This window comes from Rhinopithecus roxellana, chromosome 10 (assembly GCF_007565055.1).
Source record: "Rhinopithecus roxellana isolate Shanxi Qingling chromosome 10, ASM756505v1, whole genome shotgun sequence".
Taxonomy (NCBI): Eukaryota; Metazoa; Chordata; class Mammalia; order Primates; family Cercopithecidae; genus Rhinopithecus; species Rhinopithecus roxellana.
Window position 1 is genome coordinate 120,254,771 of NC_044558.1, and position 22,460 is coordinate 120,277,230.

The 22,460-nt window shown below is 37.3% G+C and overlaps 1 protein-coding gene across 9 annotated transcripts in view; it reads right to left on the reverse strand.

Moving 5' to 3' along the window:
- The window catches only part of CEP83 (centrosomal protein 83), a 192,538-nt gene that overhangs the window by 72,300 nt on the left and 97,778 nt on the right, over positions 1-22,460 (reverse strand). The gene's annotated exons all lie outside the window — the stretch shown is intronic.

The window sequence follows — 22,460 nt, forward strand, 5'->3', positions numbered from 1 at the left end:
TACACTAATTAGGTTTGGCAGGATAGGCCCTGCAGCCTCCTCCCTTTCAAAACTCTCCAAATGCCTATCTCAAATACAACGCACTTGGCACCTATTTATAGCTTGGTATTATTAGCATGTCTTATCTGCCCAAGTAGAATGTGTTTATCTGGACAACACTCTCAAGAACCTAGGCCTGTGCTTTAATCACAATAAGGACTCAATAAACATTTGTTGGCAGACTGAATGAACCAACCCAAATCATGGATTAGTTGTTTAAATGTGTGAGATGATTGGATAATATAACACGAAAAAAATCTGAAGATAAGACCCATTGCTTCCTGAGACGTTTACATACAAATGCCAGAAACGATGAACCTAAAGAGGGCCAGTCCTTTTCCTTTTGCTCCACTGTCAGTACCAGTCACACTCTTATTTCATAATTCTAGTTACATGATTACTCTTTCAAACTTTCTGTGCACTTCCTCCATTAAATGTTTATGAATGTTACCAACTGGGTGCCCTTTTTTTTTTTTAAAGTAAGAGATGTGGTCTCACTATATTGCCTAGGCTGGCCTCAAACTCCTTGGCTCAGGCAATCCTCCTGCCTCAGCCTCTCAGCAGGGTGGCTAACTTGGGGTTTTTAGGTTACTGACTTAGTAAAGGTTTCTTTCCACAAAATCATGAAGATGAAAATGGAAGAGAGAACACTGTGGGTCCCAGTTCAGGACCACAGTTAGAAAACTTAGGCCCTAACTATATCCTAGCTCCAGCTGAGAATCTGGATACAATTGGTAAATTAACAAGAAACATAACCCAGTTAAGAAAGTCATGGCCTAATGCTTTCTATGTAAGTCACACAGACATGAAGAGAAACAATAGTGCCCTACATACAAAAGCTGAAGCCAAAGAAACCAATGGTAAAGAGTACCTGAAAAATCATTAAAATATGAAAGGATGGGAGAAAAACTAAATGAAATATGAACTAAGTAAAAGCACCATTGTGGTAGACTATAGAAGATGATATACAACAAGGCCTTCTTCAGTTCATTTTGTTGAAGCAGTACTGGGTTAGAATCTAAAACTAATTTTTTTAAGGAGAAAATTAGTCCATGATTTAAGATCATTACATTTAGGATTCTATGGGATAACAGATCTTAACTTAAGTAAGATAGGAATAAGACTAATGGTATTAAAGTTCAAAAAGGCAAATAATGTTTCAAAAGACAGTGCTGTGAATTTAGGAGTACAGTATCTCTTTTCATTAGGTTTTGAATACTCAAGGTGTATCACAGTAAGTCAAAAGAAAATATACCTTATAATAGACATACAAGGAACAGAAAAAAACTGCAATTAACTTTCATTAGAGGATAAGTTAAGGCTACATAAAAGAGATGCAATTTGAACTAGATCTTGAAGGAAAAATAAGAGTCCGAGATAGAGAAATTAAAGATATAGGTGACGAAGAGTGTAGAGGAAGTAGAGATATGGAATTAAAAGCACTGCTCACTTAAGAAGTAAAGGGGGAAAGGACATTTTCAAAATAGAAAGGGAGGAGAGAATGGATGAAGATACCGACATTCTAAGATGGCAAGAAGTTGAGAAAATTCATATCCTTTGCTCATGTACAAGTAAGAACATCAGTTTCCAAGCTGAAAAGGAAGCAAGGGAGCCAGGATAATAGGCTGGAAGAAAAAGAGAAGTCCAAAGACTACCAATATCAGTATCTTCAGTGAGAGTAGCATGGATAAGAGAAAGAAAAGATATTTACATCTTTGAAGTGATCAGTTCTAGGTGAGGACAAGGTCCAAGACGTGTCTAGGTGTACAAGATGCTAAAGTAGGATAAAGATAAAAGAATGCCAGAGTGCAGATAGAAGAAACTATAAGGCTGAGGTGTTGGGTAGTGCAACAATATGAATACATAGTCACTAAGAATGATGACAAGAGAAACAGAAAACAGAAAAAAGTTGAGCCAGATATCAAAGTCCTCAGTGACTGTTAAGGAATACATTGTAGGTCATTAACTGGAAGAGATAAAAGACAGGTATAAAACTAGATGCAACAAATATCAAAGAAAAAAATCACTTTAGCCATACTCAAACAATGAACTGGAAGCACAAACGGGGTTTACAAATGTTGATTTCTCTTCTTGGTCTCTTGTAGGAGAGAGGAAGGAAGAGTAATTTCTACTTAAAAGGCGTTCCAGGTTATATGCCATGAGAAGAAAGCAGTTTTCAGTAGGGGGAGAGGCATTCAAAAAAATGTTGAGATTGCAAAAAAAGTTATTGGTATCAGAATAGGGATTCCAAAGGCTACAGTGGAAATTGTTAAAAGTTTTAATGAGTAGGTGATAGGGAGAAATCAGAAGGTGAAGGATGAGTAAGTGGGGGGGAAAGTAACTATGAGATCAAGTACTTTATACTTTTAAAGCAATTATAAGGTAGGTGAACTGGAGGGCCAAGTTACAACAGACAATGTAGCTATGAATAAGTTTAAATGGAAACTTTGGAATAATATTAAGATGGCGCTATTTCAAGTTCCCTTCAAAGTACAGGGAAGTCAGCTGTAAGGATCATGGTCCAGGTCTTTTGTGGCAGGCAGCTGATATACTGATATATACTATTTCTATTTTTTTTTTTTTTTTTTTTGGAGATGGAGTTTCGCTCTTGTTGCCCAGGGTGGAGTGCAATGGTGTGATCTTGGCTCACTGCAACCTCGGCCTCCTGGGTTCAAGTGATTCTCCTGCCTCAGCCTCCCAAGTAGCTGGGATTACAGGCATCCACCACCCTGCCTGGCTAATTTTTTGTGTTTTTAGTAGAGACGGAGTTTCCCCATGTTGGTCAGGCTGGTCTTGAACTCCCGACCTCAAGTGATCTGCCCTCCTCCGCCTGCCAATATATGCTGTTTCAACATTCAGCAAATATTTATTGAGTACCTATACATGCTGAGCCCATTCTAAGTGTTGTGGATACATCAGAAAATAACAAGGACAGAATGCCTACCCTTGAGGAGTTTATACTCCAACAGTGTCGTCTGATAGAGCTTTCTTTGATGGTGGAAATATTCTATAATCTGTGCCTTCCAATATGATAGTCACTAGCAACATGTTCGTGTGACTGAGGAAACTGAATTTTAATTTTTTAAAATCCTAATTTAAATTTAGGTTTCAACAGTCATCTGTGATTAGTAATACCATATTGGGCAGCAAAGCCTCTAATGTAACTTCTTGGCTTCATTTAACGTGAGTCTGTTACCAAAGGGAAGCAACATACAGGGCAAACAACAGAAGTTGTAATTGTGATTTCTCTACTGTCAAAGAGTCCTACAAGTCTCATGAGAATGGCAGTGGCCTTCTCATACCAATCTTCTGAAAGCATGGTTCTTGCTTGTGAGCACTGGAAATTGACACTGGCCATTATTAGCAAAAAGAAACTTTCCTGAAAGAATATAAGAACCTGCTCAAAAGAGAACTAGAAAACCAAAACCAGGATACAATAATTGACAGGAATCACAGGCAAAGACATGCCACAGGCCTGCCTGGTCCTTCAAACACTGGCACATATGCTTTCATCCCTTACTTCACAGTTTAAATTCTTGGGAGAAAACGTGTCCAATGGGCTAATATAATTCTTCTCAAGACGTAGTGTAAGTAGAAAGGTGGATATATTAAATGATAGCTTTTCGTTTTTTTTTTTTTTAAAGCAAATATCCACTACTGGCAGCAAAGAAATCCAAACTGATGAAATTTAAATGTTTATTAAAAGTTTAAGAAAAAAACAGAAAGCTCCAAATGGGAAATAATAGCCCTGGCTTTAAGCCATGCAAAAAATAAATTAAGGGGGTATTGACTACAGGATATCATAAATGTTCAGGTTCCCTTTCCTTGGTTATTGCTATTTCCCCAAAAACCTCCCCCTACTTTTAATATCAAACTGCACATCATTTCCTTCCTCCTCCTTCATCCACTCCACAGAGACATGGGCATATAACCTTGGCTGAGTCAGAGTGCCTGATACCCACAGTCGCCCTGGTAGGTCCAGGGATGAGCATGTGAACCAGACCCAAACTTGTCTCTAGATTTTTTTTTTTTTTTTTTTTTAGACAGAATCTCACTCTGTCACCCAGGCTGGAGTGCAGTGGCACAATCTTGGCTCAATGTAACCTCCACCTCCCGGGTTCAAGCAATTCTCCTGCCTCAGCCTCTGGAGTAGCTTGGATTACAGGTGGTCACCACCACGCCCTACTAATTTTTATATTTTCAGTAGAGATGGGCTTTAACCAAGTTGGCCAGGCTGGTCTCGAATGCCTGACCTCAGGTGTTCCACCCTCCTTGGCCTCCCAAAGTGCTGGGATTAGAGGCGTGAGCCACCATTCCCAGCCTCGACTCTGGACTTTTTAAACTTGAGTTTGCTAACAAGAACTTTGTCCTCTTGGCTTCAATGTATGTTCCTAGCATTACAGAGATAGAACAGCAGACAAAGGAGAGAGAAAATAAGAGAAGAGGAAGAAAAGAAAATGAAGGGAAAAGTCACTATTATCTAATTACATTTGAGTTCCCAGATCCAGGTGTCCGTGAAACCAGCATAACCCTTATCTTTCCCACAACTGTGTAAATGAAGAAAGTCCCTTTTGTTGTGCTTGCATTAGTTGGAGTTGGGTTACTGTCATAACCAAAAGTTGATTACATATTCTATTATATTTAAACTCCTTTAATTTTTACATGGTTTTAATTTGCAAATTGAATAAATGTGCAGTGGAGCAGCCTTTTGAAATATAGTACTTTTACAAAAATAACTTTTTATTACTCTTGGCACTATGATAGGCTAGTGGTAAAAAAAAAAAACACTTTAATGAAGAGAAAAGACTGGTATATAATTAATAAAGAATCTGTCAAAGCAGTGATTTATATGTAATAGATTAATATTTACTTATCACAGATATATATTATTTGTAAATAAATGGATATTTCTGCTTTGCATGATTTATACTTTCCATTTCCTCAGTAAGACCTTTTGCTCCACAGGTAAGTCTCCGATCAATTTGTCTCTGGTTATCTAAATAGGAGGTGATGCAATTATCATCATTTTAATGAGTGATCACAACAGACCTGGTTGACGTAGCTGGACTTACAAATCAGTAAATCATAACTGTCAAGGAAAAACTACCACCACAATTGTAGAACATTAAAAAAAAAAAAAAGTCATGCCAATCGTGTGAATTAATCCTGCTAGATTTTATGTTGGTTACTATGTCTTTTTTTAAAAATAAGTTGAGGTCATTTACACATTATAAGTGAAACTACAGAGGAATCAAAGAAAAATTATCAATGTGACTAACAGAATAGAAAATTATTCATATTTAAGAAAAGCTAAAGGAATGAAAGCTGTTTTATATAGCAATAAACTAAAAAACAAAACAAAACCTAAGGGTCAAGTTCATTATTGTGTTCAAGTAATGACAGAATGCTGAACGTTTTATCACTATGGCAACAGAAACCCAAAGCAGGAGAAACAGGCTTAAATTCTAACAGAAAAGACTCTAACTGGCCAACTTGTGGGATTATAATAGGATAAAACATTAGAGTAGGATGCCTGGGGAGGGTCTCTCCCCACTTTCTGGAGACTGTCAAAGACAGATTTAAAACCTACCTGTCCTGAATATGTCCTAAAAAATGTACCCACCTAAAAGCAAAAAGACAGACAAGATTGGTTCTTAAAATCTATTACAGATTCATGCTTTTAGAATCACAGCCACTAACACTTTAAATAAAGTTATGAAACCTAAGTAAATAGTAAGTACACCTCTGCCTGAAGTAATTCTTTCCTAAGTAATGCAGATCAAGAACCCTGTCTCAAAACATAGCCTATCACTTAATGAACATGATTTTTAAAAGCCACTCAAACTTTATATAATTAGAGATGTCACTAAGATATTAGAATTTGAAAAGCAGACATAAAGAATTTCCAAGTGTTGAAGATAACAGCAGATGTCTAAGCTCTGTGTTATCCATATATTCTGCAAAAACAATACAGAAAAGCAAAGAGAACAAATAAAGCCACACAAAACCATACCCTTAGCATAACTGGCAGACAGAAAATGCCCAAAACCTCAAAGTAACTGTAAGTAAAATGAAGGAAAAAACACCAAACCCCAGCAAGTGATCTCTCCCATTCGTGCCTGCAAATCTTTGTAGGTAAGGGCTCACTGCATGTGAATGTACTTAATTTGCCCATTAAAATGAAAGGTTTAATTTATTAAAATTTGGCCCACAAAACAAGACCCAATTAAATGCTATATACAAAACACACATTTAAAAAGCAAAATGATTCAGAAAATTAAAAAATAAGACAATAAAAGTATACCAGGCAAATAGAAACTATATGAAAACAGAAGTGGTGATATCAGACAAGTCAAGCAAAAAAAAAGACAAAGCACTTTTTAATGCTAAAAGCTACAATTCACACTTAAAATAGAACTGCTATGAATATTTATATTCTGTACCAAATACCATGAAACTCACCTTTATGAAGCAAAAACTACAAGATATACAAAGAGTCACATATAGAAACACAGTAATAAAAGGAGACTTTAATATATCATTCTTTGTACAAAACAAATCAAGTGGACAAAAAATAAGCAAGTATACAGAAGACCTTAACAAGGTAGGTCCCATGTGTGTGTATGTATGTGTGTGTGTGTGTATGTGTGTGTGTATAACTTCATATTCTTTTATAAGACTCTTTCCATGTGTTTATGTAACACAATAACTGACATATACTATAGGACTAAGTGACTATAGTCCTATAGTCGCTGGGCATGTGACATGTCCAGAAAGCGAAACTTAAGAAGACACCCATTCTAAGACTCCTGCAAGTGCAGGGTCGGCACGGCACATGAGACTGTTTCCTTAAATTTTGCACCCTGGCTGCCTCACTTGCTTTACCCTAGTCTTGCCCTTGATAGATTAGGATACAAAGAAACATGAGACTTTTCCACAAAGTAGAAACAATACAAAAATATTCTGATCACAATGCAATAAAAGTAGAAATTAACTTTTTAAAAAGGTTCTCCTAACTGGAAATTTAAAAAAATTTCTGTTATAGACTGAAACATGTTCCTTCAAGATATGACTACATTTGGAGACAGGGCCTTTAAAGAGACAATTAAGGTTGAAGTCATATGGATGGGCCCTAATCCAATGACTAGTGTCCTTATAAAAAGGATAGACACGCCCGGTGCGGTGGCTCATGCCTGTAATCCCAGCACTTTGGGAGGCCGAGGTGGGCAGATCATGAGGTCAGGAGATCAAGACCATCCTGGCTAACACAGTGAAACCTTGTCTCTACTAACAAACACACAAAAAATTAACCAGGCATGGTGGCCGGCACTGTAGTCCCAGCTGCTTGGGAGGCAGAATGGCACGAACCCAGGAGGCGGAGCTTGCAGTGAGCCGAGATGATTGCGCCACTGCATTCCAGCCTAGGCGACAGAGCAAGACTCCATCTCAAAAAAAAAAAAAAAAAAAAAAAAAAAAAAGGATAGACACGAGCAGATGCAAAGGCACAGAGAAAAGGCCACGTGAGGATAAAGTGAGAATAAGGTGGCCACCTGCAAGTCAAGAAGAGAGGTCTTAGGAGAAAGCAAGCTGGGCAATACCTTAATCTATGACTTCTAGTCTCCAAAAACTGTAAGAAAATTAATTCCTGTTGTTTGATCACCCATCTGTGGTATTTTATTATGGCAGACTTAGCAAACTATTACATCTTCTGTTAAATAACTCTTCGGCAGAAAGAAAAATACAAATTAAAATTAGTGAATTTCTTTAAAAATAATAATTAAAACACTATATAACCATAATTTATGGAATATAGTTAAAGTAGTGATGAGAAGAAAATTATTAGCACTAAATACTCTTACCAATAAGAATGAAAGAATAAACTGTAGTAAAATTAAATTGTCAACTCAAAAACAACCAAATGAACAAAGTAAACTAAAAGAAAGCCCATGGTATATAACATGACCTTAGAAAACGCCAAGAAATCAACAAAGCAGCTATTAGAAAATATGTGACTTTAGTGAGGTCACAGGATTCAAGATCAATACATAAAAGTAAACTACATTTCTATATGCAATGAACAATTAAGTCAAAATGAACTCCATTTACAACATATTTAGAAATAAAACTGAGTAAAACATGAGCACGATTTATACAATGAAAACTGAAACACACTGATGACAGAAAGGAAACCTAAATAAATGGAGAGATGTATGATATTTTTGGATTGGAAGACTCAATATTGTTAAGGTAACAATTCCCCTCAAATTGACCTAAAAATTCAATACAATCCCAGTTAAAATTTCAACAAGATTTTTTTAAAAAGGTAAGAAATTGATTAAAAAATTAATACTTGAAAGGCAAAGGACCTAGAAAAGCCAAAATAATTTAGACAAAAAAGAACCAGGTAGAGGACGTGTACTACCTGAATCAAACTTACTACAAAGCTACATTAATCAAAATGGTATGATATTGGCATAAAGACAAAGATCAGTAAAACAGAACAGAGTCCAGAAATAAACTCACACCTGTAATTCAATGGGGGAAAAGACAGTCTTCAAAAAATGGTGCTAGAATAACTGCATACCTACATGAAAATAAAAAGCATATGTGTACCATTACCTTACACCACATAAAAGTTAACATGAATTAGACCTTAAAATCTAAAGGTAAAAACCAAATATTAATGTTTTAGAAGAAAACAAATATCTTTTTAACACAGAATTAGGCAAAGACTTTTTGAAGAGAACACAAAAAATACAAACAAGAAAAAAATTGATAAAGTGGTGTGGTATTATGATGTATATATATTGGTTTACATATATACGTATGGGTTTACATCCATGGTTCCTGGCTCGTAACTTCCATAGCCCTTGTCCACATTTCCTAAGGGACTAAAACAATACGCATATCTTTTGCTAACCATATTTGGCCCTTTGTTCATGGTTCGGGAGGCAGCTTCAAAACAGCCTCACAGTGATAAAGGTGAAAGACAGTCTTTGGTTATAATACTGGGGTGCTCTGGGCCTCAGAAACAGACCTCAGAAAACAGAATCTCTCTCTGACCTTCTGTCCTTTTACCTGCACCTTTTTCTCCCCAAGGCAGGCCACACACACTAAAAATATACTCTAATCTTCCCCCATCTTTCTGTCTTGGAGCTGGTCATAAAAAAATCCTCTGAATTACCTTATCTGACAGTAGGTCATAAGACTCCCATTTCTGAAGGGGTCCTGCCCCTTACCAGGAGGAAATAATGCTACACAGAGGGGCCACGAAGAATCTAAACACACAGGACTTGTTACGATTCTCTGCACAGTCTGTTAGTATTAGATCATGCCCTTTCTGTCCAATAAGATTTCCATACGATTGTCCATTCTTCAATCATGTCTATCCAATGAAGTCTCCAAAAAAGACTCAAGAGTACAGGGTACCGCAAGCCTCCAGACAGCTGAACTCATGGAGGATTACACGAAGGTAAAAGAACTTACCCATGTGCTAGGAGAATGGCACACCCCAACTTCAGAGGAACAGAAGAAGCTCCTGAGCTCTGCACCCTTGAGACCTTACCCTATTATTTCTTTTCTTCTTTTCTCTTTTTTTCTTTTCTTTCTTTCTTTTTTTTTTTTTTTTTTTTTTTTTGAGATGGGGTCTTGCTGTGCTGCCCAAGCTGGAGTGCAATGGCCGATCCCGGCTCACTGCAACCTCCACCTCCCAGGTTCAAGCAACTCTCCTGCCTCAGCCTCCTGAGTAGCTGGGATTACAGGCACCTGCCACCACGCCCAACTAATTTTTTTGTACTTTTAGTAGAGACGGAGTTTCACCATGTTGGTCAGGCTGGTCTCAAACTCCTGACTTCAGGTGATCCACCCACCTCAGCTTCCCAAAGTGCTGGGGTTATAGGCACGGGCCACTGCACCTGGCCTATTATTTCTTCATCTAGCTGTTTATTTGTATGCTTTAAAAATATCCTCTTCAAAAACCTGGGAAACAAAAAGTGTTTCCTTAAGCTTGTGAACCACTCTAGTAAATTTAGCTGAAAGAGAAGGTTATGGAAACCCCAATTTAAAAAGTTGGTCGGTGAGAAGTTCCAGAGGTCTGAAAGTGAGACTGGTGTCTGAAATGGGAAAAGCTTTCAACCCACAGGATCTGATGCTATCTCCATGTAGAGAGCAGTAGAATCAAATTAGAGTAGAAGATGTCAGGCTGGTGTCCACTGCAGAAATGAATGCTTACTTGTTGATGGGTAGAAATCCATACATTTGGTCACAGAAGTTTTCTGCGTTGTTGTGGCATGAAAACACAGGAAAAAAACACCACACAAGTAGATTTTATAAAATCCACTTTCAATATACACAATTAAGTAAATGTGGCCAGGTGCAGTGGGCTCACACCTGTAATCCCAACACTTTGGGAGGCCAAGGCAGGCAGATCACTTGAGCTCAGGAGTTCGAGACCAGTCTGGGAAACATGGAAAAACCTTGTGTCTGCTAAAAATATAAAATTTAGCCAAGCACGGTGTCGCACACCTGTAGTGCCAGCTACTGGGGAGGCTGAGGTGGGAGGATCACTTGAGCCCAGGAGGCAGAGGTTGCAGTGAGCTGAGATGGCACCATGGCACTCCAGCCTGGGCAACAGAGCAAGATCCTTTATCAAAAAATAAACAAACACACAAAAAGATGCTAACCACCACTAGTAACAGAGATAAACAAACAAATAAATAAATAAATATATATACACACACACATATATATACACACACACATACATATACATACACACACAATTGAGTAAATGAAAAGGCAAGTCGTAGATAAGGAGAACATATCTGTAAAATATGTATCTAAGAAAGAGCTTACATGTGTAACACCTAAATAACTATTATAAATCAATAAGATAACTTCTGAATGTAAAAAGTGAGCAAAACAGTTGAACAGAAACTTCACAGAAGTACCTTATAAGCACATAAAAAGATGCTAACCACCACTAGTCACAGAGACAATCAAATTAAGACCACAGGTGACATGTTACAACATATCCAATTAGAATTATTAAGACTGAAAATAACAAGTATCAGTAAGGATGTAAAACAAACAAAATCCTCCATATACTGCTAGTTGGAATGAAAAAAACTTTGTCAAGTGTTTCTACATTGGAAAACAGTATTTCTGTATGTTATAAAATTAAACATATACTTACTATATGACTTAGTAACCCCATTTCTAGGTATTTAACTAGGAGAATAAAAACATATTTCCACACAAAGACTTGTAAATGAACGTTCACAGCAGCATTATTCATAATAGCCCCAAACTAAAAACAACCCGACATTTGTCCATCAAGAGAAGAATAAATAAATCATATTATATTTATCCAATGAATACTAATCAGCAATAAAGATATGAGCTACTGATACATTCAGAGCATGGATAAGTCACAGGTTGCCTAATGCTGGGACTCAGGAAAGGAAGTCAACTATAAAGAGACATGAGGAAACTTGGGGTGATGAAACTATTCCATATTTTTATTGTGGTGATGACTGTACAACTTTATTTTAGGTACATTAAATGACAACAATAAAACTATACAAACTTTTTAAGGGCAAAGAACCAGAAGATAAAAACAGAAATTAATGAGTTAGAAAATGGGAAACCAGTTGATCTAATTAATAAATCAAAATCCTAATTTAAATGAATGCACTGAACTGTACGTTTTAAAATAGTTAAAATGGTAAATTTTATGTATATTTTACCACAATATAAAAATATATATATACAAAGCAGTGGCTGACTTGACCAAGAAAGAAAGGAAGAAAGCACACATAGAGAACAAAAAATAACAAAGGGGAAATAAGCATTGAAATAGAAAAAAATCTAAAAAGAAAAAGAGGTCTACTTTTCAAAAGGAGGAGCACAGTGGCCAGCCATCAGAAGTTGACAATGACCAACTGAGAGCAATCGCTGAAGCTGATCCTCTACAACTACACAAGAAGCTGCCAAAGAACTCAATGTCAACCATTTTATGGTCATTTGGCATTTGAAGCAATCTGGAAAGGTGAAAAAGCTAGTTAAGTGGGTGTCTCATGAACTGAGTGAAAATTTTAAAAAATCGTCATTTTGAAGTGTCCTCTTCTCTTATTCTATGCAACAACAACAACTATTTCTCAAGTAGATTGTGACATGCAACAAAAAGTAGTCATACGACTACCAGCGATGACCACCTCAGTGGCTGGACAGAGAAGCAGTTCCAGAGCACTTCCTAAAGCCAAACTTGTGCCAAAAAAGCTCATGGTCAATGTTTGGTGGTCTGCTGCCAGTCTGATCCACTACAGCTTTCTGAATCCCGAGGAAACCATTACATTTGAGAAGTATGCTCAGCAAATCGATGAGATGAATTGAAAACTGCAGTGCCTGCAGCCGGCACTGATCAACAGAAAGGGTCCAATTCTTCTCTACGACAATGTCCGACTGTATGTCACACAACCCATGCTTTAAAAGTTGAACGAACTGCACTACGAAGTTTTGCCTTATCTGCCATAGTCACCTGACCTCTTGCCAACTGACTATGACTTCTTTAAGCATCTCAACAACTTTTTGCAGGGAAAATCCTTCCACAACAAGCAGGATGCACAAAATGCTTTCTAAGTGTTTGTCTAATCCCGCCAGGTGTGGTGGCTCACACTTGTAATCCCAGCACTTTGGGAGGCCGAGGTAGGCAGATCACCTGAGATCAGGACTTCGAGATCAGCCTAGCCAACATCTTGAAACATTGTCTCTACTAAAAATACAAAAATTAGCTAGGCATGGTGGCGGGTGTCTATAATCCCAGCTACTTGGGAGGTTGAGGCAGGAGAATCGCTTGAACCCAGGTGGTGGAAGTTGCAGTGAGCGAAGATTGTGTCACTGCACTCCAGCCTGGACGACAAGACCAAGACTGTCTCAAAAAAAAAAAAAAAAAAAAGTTTGTCGAATCCCCAAGCATGGATTTTTATACTACAAGAATAAACAAACTTATTGGCAAAAAAGTGTTGACTGCAATGGTTCCTATTTTGATTAATAAAGATGTGTTTGAGCCTAGTTACACTGATTTAAAATTCATCATCCAAAACCACAATTACTTTTGCAACAACCTAATAATACACCATACTAAAAGAATGAAGAAAAAAATGCATGATCATCTCAACTGATGCAGAGAAAGCATTTGACAGAATTCAATACCCTTTCAGGATAAAAACACTAACAAACTTGGAATGGAAGGACACTACCTCAACATAATAAAGCCATACATTAAAAAGCCACAGTGAGTATCATAAGCAATGGTGAGACTCTGAAATGTTTTCCTTTAAGATCAGGAATAAAACAAGTACTCCCACTTTTGCCACTTCCATTCGACATGAAACTGGAAGTTCTAGCCAGAGCTATTAGGCAAGAGAAAGACAATGAATTCAGCAAAGTAGCAGAATACAAAGCCAACAAACAAATATTAGCTGCATCTCTATACACTAACAATGAATAATATGAAAAGGAAAATGAAGAAAATAATTCCATTTACAATAGCATCAAAAAGAATATATAAAAATTAACTGAACCAAGGAGGTGAAATACTTATAAACAGAAAACTAAAAGACATTGCTAACAGAAATTAAAGAAGATATAAATAAATAGAAACACATCCTATGTTCATAAATTGAAAGATTTAATATTGTTGAGATGTCAATACTACCAAAAATAATCTACAGAATCAATGCAATTCCTATCAAAATCCCAGTACTTTGTACCGAAATAGAAAAATCTATCCTAAAATTCATATGGAATCTCAAGGGAACCCAAGTAGATGAAATACTCCTGAAGAACAAAACTAGAGAACTCACACTTCCTTATTTCAAAATTTATTGCAAAGTTATAATAATCAAAATAGTGTGACACTGACATAATGACCAACATATAAACAACTGAAATAGAATACAGAATGAGGAAATAAACCTCCCCATATAGGGTCAAATGAATTTGACAAGAGTACCAAGGTCATTCAATTAAAAAAGGGCAATGTTGTCAACAAACAGTGCTGGGAAAACTGGATACACACATATAAAAGAATGAACTTGGATCTCTCTTTAACTCTATATAGGAAAATTAATTTAAAATGGATCAAAGGTCTAAATGTACAACCTAAAACTATAAAACTCTTAGAAGAAATGATGGGGGAAAGGCTTCATGGAATTTGATTTGGTAATGATTTCTTGGATATGACACGAAATGCATAGGCAATAACAATAACAACAACAAAAACACAGACAAAACGAACTCCATGAAAATAAATTTTTCTGCAACAAAAGATTTATCAACAGAGTAAAACACTACAGAATAGGAGAAAATATTTGCAAATCATATATCTGATAAGGCATTAATATCCAGAATATAGAGAAAAACTAAACGAAAATAAAAAATAAAAATTTTAAATGGGCAAAGAACTTGACTAGCTGTTTCTCAAAAAAGATATACAAGTGGCTAACAGGCATATTAAAAGATGCTTGACACCACTAATCATCAGAAAGATACAAATCAAAAATACAATGAGATACTATACTACCTCACATCTATTAGGATGGCTACTATCAAAAAAAACATGAGGAAGACATCATTAAGATGACTGACTAGAGGACCAACACTCCTCCACAAAGGTCCAAAATAACCAGTAAATAACTGCACTTCAAGTAGAGTTTCCAAGGGAGAACAACAGAATTCACATGAAAGGGAAAAAAAAATCTACTTAATCATGGAGACTTGAGACGGCAGCATAGAGAAGAAAGCAAAGCACCCAGCTGGGATTGGCTCAGAAACAAGAAAGACTCCCCATTGTGCGAGAAATGGTACATAGGAGTTCCTTAGCAGTCCCTAATACCACTGTGCACATGTGTAAACCTAGCTATAGAAGAGCCCTAGAGTCCTAACAGGCCCTGAATCCAGTACAGGGAGCTGTTTGGAGTCCACGTGGTTACATTGCTCCAGAGAAGGCACACACACTGGGTACCCCCACTCCCTGTAACCCAAACTGCTACAGCATGCACCATTTTGAGAACCGAGCCAATGCTAAAATACATGCTGCCGTGGGGTTCAACAGACCTGGTATTTCCACATCTGAAGGGTCTCACTGTAATCACACCACAATCAAATAAAAGGGTCCAACACCACAACCTCAGCTACACAGAGCAGTAAAGCCAAAACTCCAGCACCTGAGCTGGTATAGTGGACCTAAAGGAACAAGCAATCTAGCACAGCAGGGAGGCCACCTCCAAGACCAAGGGCGCTGGTGCATGCAGTCCCTGGGGTTTAAGAACTAGCTGCCAGCCACTGCCAGCAATCCCATTCCCACAACTGGTGAAGCAGGAATGCACTCCACATACCTGTAGGGACCAAAGATGGACCCATCTGGCAACAGTCACCACTGGCAAACCTGCCCCACAACTGGCAAAGCCACCACACCCAATGACTACCCACCACCCAAAGCCTGAGAACTGTTCCACCTAGAGGCCCCTATCAACAGCAAAGACATGAGACTCACTCAACAAAAACCCACAGTAGGGACCACTGAGGTACTTGCAGACACTGCTGACACGAATTATAGCCAAAGATATCACATGGCAACTACATTACTGCACTAATCCAGAAACAAAGCCAAAGCACCTACCCAAACAATACTGCATGACAAATATACAGAAAAAAGTCCTTCCTTACAAAAGCTACTCCATAAAATAGAAAGAGGCAACTGTTCTACCAGATGCACCTAATAACTTAGGGACACAAGAAACATGAAAAAAGCTGGGCGTGGTGGTTCACGCCTGTAATTCCAGCACTTTGGAGGTCAAGACAGGCAGATCACAAGGTCAGGAGTTTGAGACCAGCTTGGCCAACATAGTGAAACCCATCTCTACTAAAAATACAAAAAATACCCGGGCTTGGTGGCAGTTACCTGTAATCCCAGCTACTTGGGAGGCTGAAGCAGGAAAATCACTTGAACCCGGGAGGCAGAGGTTGAAGTGAGCCAAGAATGCACCACTGCACTCCAGCCTGGGTGACAGTACGAGACTGTCTCAAAAAAAAAAAAAAAGAAACATGAAAAAGAAAAAGAAAACATGACACCTCAAATGGAACCCAATAATTCTCCAGTAATAGACCCTAATGAAAAAGAAATTTTAAAAATGCCTGAAAAGAAATTTGAAATAACAATGTTAAGGAAACTTGGAAAGATACAAGAGAATACAGATACAAAATTCAACAAAATCAGAAAAAAATCATGATATGAATGAGAAATTTTAGATAGATATAATAAAAAAGAACCAAACAGAATCCTTGTAGCTGAAAAATTTCATGAACAAAATTAAAAATACAATCAAGAATTTCAGCAACAGTTTAGATCAAGCAGGAGAAAGAATTTTTGAACATTAAGGCAGGTCTTTTAAAATAATCCAGTCAGACAAATAATAATAAAGAATAAAAGGGATGAAGAAAGCCTATGAGACTTATGCGACACCATTAAGTGAACACATATTCACATCATAAAATTCCAGAAGAATAAGAGATGGAAAATGGTATCAAAAATGTTGTAAACAAAATCTAACTGTAGAGTTTCCAAGTCTTAGGAGAGGGATGAATATCCAAAACCAAAAAGCTCAAAGACCCCAAACTGATTCAACCCAAAAAGGTCCTCTGCAAGGCACACTATACTCAAACATCAAAAATCAAATCAAAGAATTCTATAAACAACAAGAAAAAAGCATCAAGTCACATATAAGAAAATCCCCATGAGACAAACAGATTTCTCAAGAGAAACCTTATAGGCAAGAAGAGAACAGAATGATATACTCAAAAGTAGTGAAAGAAAAATAACTTCCATTCAAAAATACTATACACAGCAAAACTATCCTTCAGAAATGAAGAAAAAACAAAGTCTCTCTCAGACAAGCAAAAACTGAGAGAATTCATCACCACTACCCCTACTCAACAAGAAATTCTTAAGGGAGTCCTACAACTGAAAATGAAAAGACAATGACTATCATTATGAAAACATGCAAGAATAAAACTCACTAGTAGAGCAGATAGATATACAAATGAGAAAGAAATAAAACTTTGTCACGGCCGGGCGCGGTGGCTCAAGCCTGTAATCCCAGCACTTTGGGAGGCCGAGACGGGCGGATCACGAGGTCAGGAGATCGAGACCATCCTGGCTAACACGGTGAAACCCCGTCTCTACTAAAAAATACAAAAAAACTAGCCGGGCGAGGTGGCGGGCGCCTGTAGTCCCAGCTACTCCAGAGGCTGAGGCAGGAGAATAGCGTGAACCCGGGAGGCGGAGCTTGCAGTGAGCTGAGATCCGGCCACTGCACTCCAGCCTGGGCGACAGAGCAAGACTCCGTCTCAAAAAAAAAAAAAGAAAAAAAATTTGTCACTACAGAAATCCACCAAATCACAAATATAAACAATTAAGAGAGCAAGAAACAAACAGAAGATCTACAGTACAACCAGAAAACAATTAACAAAATGACAGGACTAAGTCCTTGCCTATCAAGAATAACTTTGAATGTAAACAGATTACATCCCCCAATTAAGACACACAGACTGGGTAAAGGCATAACAACTCAAAGCCCAAATACATGCTGCCTAAAGGAAACTCACTTCACCCATAAAGACATACATACTCTGAAAACGAAGTGAAAAAAAAAAAAAAACTCCATGCAAAGAGAAACCAAAAATGAACAGAAGTAACTTACTTATATCAGATAAAATAAACTTTAAGTCAAAAACTGTAAAAAGTTTATCACACTGTAAAAAGAAACTATAAAAAAAAGTTTTTAAGCTGTAAAGAGACAAGGAAGTTCATTATATAACGGAAAAAAAAATTCAGCAAGAGGATTAACAATAGTAAATATGTATGCATCAAACACCAGAGAACCAAGATATATTAAAGCAAATATAATTATTATCTAAGGGGAAAGACAGACACCAATGCATTAATAGTAGAGGACTTCAATACCCCACTCTCAGCATAAGACAGATCACCTAGAAAGAAAAATAGGATTTAAACTACACCATAGACCAAATGGACTTCACAGACACTTGTAAAACACTTCATCCAGTAGCTGCAGAATGCAGAATACTCATTCTTCTTCTTCTTCTTCTTTTTTTTTTTTTTTTTGAGATAGAGTCTTGCTCTGGTACCCAGGCTGGAGGGCAGTGGCACAATCTCGGCTCACTGTAACCTCTACTTCCTGGGTTCCTGTGCCTCAGCCTCTCAAGTAGCTGGGATTACTGTCACACACCACCAAGCCCAATTAATTTTTTTCTGTATTTTTAGTAGAGACAAGGTTTCACCATTTTGGCCAGGCTGCTCTCCAACTCCTGACCTCAAGTGACCTGCCTACCTTGGTCTCCCAAAGTGCTGGGATTACAGATATGAGCCACTATGCCTGGCCAGAATATTCACTCTTCTTAACAGAACATGGAGTATTCCACAGGACAGACCATATGTTAGGCCACAAAACAAGTCTCAATAAATTTTTAAAAATCAATATCATATCAAGTATATTTTCTGACAACAGCAACATAAAACTAGAAATCAGGAACAAGAAGAACTCTGAAAGATGTACAAATACATGAAAATTAAATAACACGCTCCTGAATGACCAATGAGTCAAGGAGGAAATTAAAAAATAAACTGAAGGCCGGGTGTGGTGGCTCACACCTGTAATCCCAACACTTTGGGAGGCTGAGGCGGGAGGATCACAAGGTCAAGAGATCGAAACCATCCTGGCCAACATAGTGAAGCCCTGTCTCTACTAAAAATACAAAAATTAGATGGGTGTGGTGGCACACGCCTGTAGTCCTATCTACTCAGGAGGCTGAGGCAGGAGAATTGCTTGAATCTGGGAGGCAGAGGCTGCAGTGAGCTGAGATCGTGCCACTGCACTCCAGCCTGGCTAGAGTGAGACTCTGTTCAAAAAAACAAACAACAACAACAACAAAAAACAAGTAAACAGAAAAATTTCTTAAAAACAAAAATACAACATACCAAAACCTATGTAATGAATACCGCAAAAGCAGACTTAAGAGTAAAAGTTTATACCAATAAATGCCTACATCAAAAAAGTACAAAAACTTCAAATTAACAACATAATCATGTTCCCCCAGGAACTAGAAAAACAAGAACAAAATCCAAAGTTAGTAGAGAGAAATAAAACATAAAAATCAGTACAGAAATTAACAAAAAAGGAGACTAAAAAACTATAAAATATCAACAAAATGTTGGTTTTTTGAAAAAACAAAACTGACAAAACATTAGCTAGACTAACTAAAAGTGAGAAGACTCAAATAAATAAAATTAAAAATGAAAAAGCAGAAATTACAGCTGATGCCACAGAAATACTAAAGATCATTAGAGACTATTAAGAGCAACTGTAGGACAACAAATTGGAAAACCTAGAGAAAATGGATAAATTGCTAAACACACAAAACCTGTTGAGATTGAACCAGAGGAAATACAAAACCTGAACAGATCAATAATGAGTAACAAGACTGCATCATCAATAAAAAGTCTCCCAAGAAAAAAAGTCCAGGACTAGATGGCTTCACTGCTGAATTCTAGCAAACTTTTAAAAAAGAACTAATACTAATTCTTCTCAAACTACTCCCGAAAATTGAAAGGGAGAGAAATCTTCCAAACTCATTCTACACGGCCAGCATTACCCTGACACCAAAACCAGACAAGAACACAACCAAAAAAAGAGCACTATGGCCAGTATCCCTAATAAATACAGATGCAAAAACCCTCAATAAAACACTAGCAAACCAAATCCAGCAACACATTAAAAAGATTATTCACCATGATCAAGTTGGATTTATCACAGGTATGCAAGGATGGTTCAACATATGCAAATCAATAAATGCGATACATCATATCAACTGAATGAAGAAAAAAAGGATAATTTCAATACATGCAGAAAAAGCATCTGATAAAAATTCAGCTTTCCTGCATGACAAAAACTAAAAAAAATTAGGTATAAAAGAAACATACCTCAATACAATGAATACCATATATGACAAAACCACAACTAACAACATACTGAACAAAAAAAGTTGAAAGCTTTTCCTCTAAGAACCGGAACAATACAAGGATGTCCACCCTCGTCAATCTTATTCAACACAGCACTGGAAATCTCAGCCAAAACAATTAGACATGAGAGAGAAATAAATGGCTTCCAAATAAAAAAGAAGGAAGTCAAAACTGTCCACTTGAGGTGACATTATCTTATATACAGAAAAACCTAAAGATTCTACCAAAAAGCTCTTAGAACTTGTAATTCATTAACATTTCAGGATAAAAAAACTCAACATACAAAAATCAGTAGCATTTCTACATACTTAACAAACTAACTGGAAAAGAAAGAAATCTTCTTTATTATAAAAATTAAAATACCTACGAATAAATTTTACCAAGGAGGTAAAAGATCTCTAGAAGGAAAACTATAAAATACTGATTAAAGAAACTGAAGACACCAAAAAATGAAAAGAAATCTCATGTTCACAGATTGGGAGATTAATACTGTTAACATGACCATACTACCAAAAGTGATCTACAGTCAACACAATTTCTACCATATTACCAATGAATTTCTTCACAGAAATTTAAAAAAAAAAATCTTAAAATTTGCATGGAGTCACAAGATTCCAAAGAGTCAAAGCAATCCTATGTAAAAAGAACAAAGCTGGAGATATCTATCACACTATCTGACTTCAAAATATGCTACAAAGCTATAGTAACAAAAACACCATAGTACTGGCATAAAAACAGATACACCCACCAATGAAACAGAATAGAGCAGTCAAAAATAATTCCACATATTTACAGATAACTGATTTTCAACAAAAGCATCAAGAAAATACATTGGGGAAAGGACAGCCTCTTCAATAAATGATTCTGGGAAAACTGCATATCCAAATGCAGAAGAATAAAACTAGGTCCATCTCTCATCATATATAAGAATCAAAGACTTAAGTATGAGGTCCCAAACTATGAAACTACTACAGGAAAACACAAGGAAAAGACTTCAGGACATTGCCCTGGGTGAAGATTTTACGGGTAAGACCTCAATAACACAGGCAACAAGTGGGGCATGGTGGCACATGCCTATAGTCCCAGCTACTTGGGAAGCTGAGGCAAGAGGATCACCTGAGTCCAGAAATTTTGTGCTGTAGGTGCTATAGTGTGCTATAGCACCGACCAGAATGCCTAAGGAAGGCTGACCTGACCCAGGTCAGAAACAGAGTGGGTCAAAACTCTATGCTGAAGAAGAGTAGCATTGCACCGGTGAATACCCACTGCAATCCAGCCTGGGCAACACAGCAAAACCCCATCCTTTATATAACTACAAAAACAAAATAAATAAAACAACCATAACAACAGAAAATGCAGGCAACAAAAGCAAACATAGATAAATGAGATTGTATCAAACCAAAGTTTCTGCACAACAAAGGAAACAATTAACAGAGTAAAGAGACAACCTATACAATGGGAGAAAATATTAATACCTGCAAACTAACCTTTTCTTTTTTTTTTTTTTTTTTTGAGACAGAGTTTCACCCTTTTTGCCCAGGCTGGGGTGCAATGGCATGGTCTCGGCTCACCACAACCTCTGCCTCCCAGGTTCAAGCAATCCTCTTGCCTCAGCCTCCCGTGTAGCTGGGATTACAGGCGCACACCACCAGGCCCAGCTAATTTTGTATTTTTAGTAGAGACGTGGTTTCACCATGTTGGTCAGGTTGGTCTTGTACTCCTGACCTCAGGTGATCTGCCTGCCTTGGCTCCCTAAAGTGCTGGGATTACAGGTGTGAGCCATCACACCTGGCCCACCTGCAAACCATTTATCTGACAAGGGATTAACATTTAGAATAAAAAAGAAACTCAAACAACTCAATGGCAAAAAGCCCCAAATAATTCCATTTAAAAATGGGCAAATGATCTGAATGGATTTATGAATTTATGAAAAACATTTACGAAAAATTGTTCAACCTAACTATTCATCAGGGAAATGCAAATCAAACTACAATGAGATTTCATCTCACCAGCTAGAATGCCTACCGTCAAAAAGACAAAACAAATGTTTTCAAGAATGAGGAGAAAAGGGACTCTAATACACTGTTAGTGCAGATGTAAATTAGTATAGCCATTAAGAAAAACAGTACGGAGGCTCTACAAAAAACTAACAACAGGCCAAGTGCAGTGGCTCACACGTGTAATCTCAGCACTTTGGGAGGCCAAGGCAGGCGGATCACGAGGGGTCAAGAGTTGGAGACCAGCCTGGCCAACACAGTGAAACCCCGTCTCTACAAAAAATACAATCAATCAATCAATCAATTAGCTGGGTATGGTGGCA